Below are 2,519 nucleotides of genomic sequence, written 5' to 3'. Positions count from 1 at the left end.
GGGGGGGGGGGGGGGGGGGGGGCTTCCGAGTGTCCAGACTATTCAGCCAGGATTGCTTTTCAGATGGATCCTCCCCAAGACCCCTCAGGCCACGGAAAGACCAGTCACCCCTCTCTGCCTGCCCTCACGGAGCAGAACCCCTTCCAGGCAGCCTCCCCTCTCTGCTCTCCAGCCCGGCCCTGGCCCCACTCCACTGGCCCAGGTAGGCCCCTTCTCCGGAACCCTGACCCTGTCCTCACTGCCTGTCTCAGCCTTGCTCAGGATGCTCTCCGCCAGAGGGGGAGGCTCAGCCACAGACCCAACCACATCTGAAATAAACACTTAGTTCCCAACAGGAGGAGGAGCCCAGCTGGGACCCCCCTCCCCACTTCCTCAACCACTGAGATGAATGGGGAGGGGGAAGGGGCACTCAGGCAGATGTCAGTTCTCATTTAACCTGCCCCCTAGGCTGGGCATTCTCCTGGTGCATCCTGGGCACGGAGGATGCAAAGATAGAAAAAGCCTTTCGTGAGAGCCAGATCCAACCCCACACAAGCCACCTTTGCTGGTGTCCAACAGACGCCCAGCGTGGGCCCAGGGAGCAAGGAGCAGGGAGTGACCTGGCAGTAGCTGAGGTGGAGGTGCCCTCCCCTCGGTGCTGGGGCGACAGCCCAGGCAGGAGCGGTGCAGAGCTGCGAGGAGCAGAGGCCATGATGGGCACTCTGTCCAGCTCCACGGAGCCCAGCACCCACCCGCCCCAGCTGGATGCCTGCAGCCCACTGCGGACCCTGCTCAGAGCCGTGGCCTCCGGTCCCCATCCTGGTCCTCAGGGGTCCGCTCACCTGCGTGAGTCCAGGCCCCAGAGAGACGGCAGGAGCGGCCGGATAAGGGACATGCTTGGGCCAGGCACCGAGCACCAGGAGCAGGAGACTGCCCTGGACCCGGACCTTGTGGCAGAGCCTACTGCCCCCTGCCCCATGGACCCCTCTATGGGGAGGAATCCCGTGGGCGTGTGGCCGGGGATGTGGGAGGGGCTGCCTTTTAGAGCTTTTCCATAAACAGGGTCCCCAGCAGCTGGAAGGGGCAGGAGCCAGGAAATGCTCATGTGAGCCCAGCTGAGTCCCGAGCTGAGAGATGGGCATGGGGGCTGGAAAGCTGCTTCTAGAAACTGGAGAGTCCAGCCAAGGCCCAAGAGAAGCAGGCCTTTCCCCTCCTGCGTGTTTGGACCTGCAGTGGCCAAGGGGGGCCCATCTGGGGACACCAAGAGCCCCCGCTGCTGGGACTGGCCTCCGGGGGCATCGGCTTCTCCTCCACGTGGTCCGGGGTGCCTAGAAGCCTAGTGACCGCTGCCAGGGCCCCCTTGCCCAGGCCTCCGGCACGTCAGAGGGTATTGTTGTTCCCCAACCACCCATGGCTGAGCGCGGCTCACACGTTTCCGGGGACCAGTCCAGGGCGTTAGACTGGATTCCTGACATGCTGTCAGCACAGGGGACGCTCGCTGCCTCCCGGAAGGGATTAGACTCGGCCCGGGGCCTGGGCCCTGCGGTTGGGAGAACAGGCCACTGTGTCCGTGGGAGCCTCGCGTCCCGGGCCTGTGGAGAGGGGAGGGCCACCTGCCAGCCAGGGGGAGCGGGAGGGTGTCCGGAGCCGCCAGATTTCTCCTGGCTTCTCGCCACAGAGAAACCCACGTGTAGCTGGTGTGCCGCTCCTGCCATTGCTAAATGGACCCGGAGTGGGACTTGGCCGTGGCCCAAAAGCTTCCGTGCGGCTTGTGATGGGCCAAGGGGAAGCGGTGCGGGCCATTCTGAAGCCCTGTGCCTAGGGATTGCCCAGCTCTGGGCAGGGTGAACCTGAGAGTCCCTCCTTGACCAGGTGCCCAGGCCCAGGGGGAAGCGGGTGGCCGAGGAGCGGGGCCTCCAGGGTCCCATCCACCCTGGCGCCCTCGGAGTCAGCCTGTGCCCACACAGGAGTCTACCCCGCACCCCTCACCCAGCCCCAGTGCTGCCAGCTGTGCGAGGCGGTGCCTGCTGAGCGGACCCTGTCCCAAAAGCCCTGCTGACTCTGAGGCGGTGGCACAGCTTTCCCCTCTCACCCCGCCCGCCCGCAGGGCCCCTGCCTTCCTGAGGCAGAAGCAAGAAGCACCCTCGGCCGGTCCCCTGCCCTCCAGTCCAACCAGCCCAGCACTGAGTCTGCCCCGGTGGCGGCCATGACTGTCCTGGGACCCCTGCTGTTTCCCAAAGGGGTCCCCGTACATGGAGGGCAAGGAGAGGGCAAGGAAAGAGGCCACTCCAGGTGGGCAGGTGCAGTTAGTCGGCAAGGGAACTCACCGGGCTGGTCTTGGGCACGGAAGACAAGTAGCTCCACAGTCGCCGCCAGAATCTTATTTATAGAGAGGCCTTCACGGGGCTCAGGCACATACACATCAGAGGGTCAGTAACACAGGGCACTCAGGGCTGCACTGACGGGGAGAGGAGTGGGCAGGGATCACAGCATGTGAGGGGTGGGCAGGGATCACAGGGGGTGAGGGGTGGCTGCTGGTT

Source organism: Myotis davidii, unplaced genomic scaffold, assembly GCF_000327345.1.
Source record: "Myotis davidii unplaced genomic scaffold, ASM32734v1 scaffold142, whole genome shotgun sequence".
Lineage (NCBI taxonomy): Eukaryota > Metazoa > Chordata > Mammalia > Chiroptera > Vespertilionidae > Myotis > Myotis davidii.
This window is presented reverse-complemented; position numbering follows the sequence as displayed.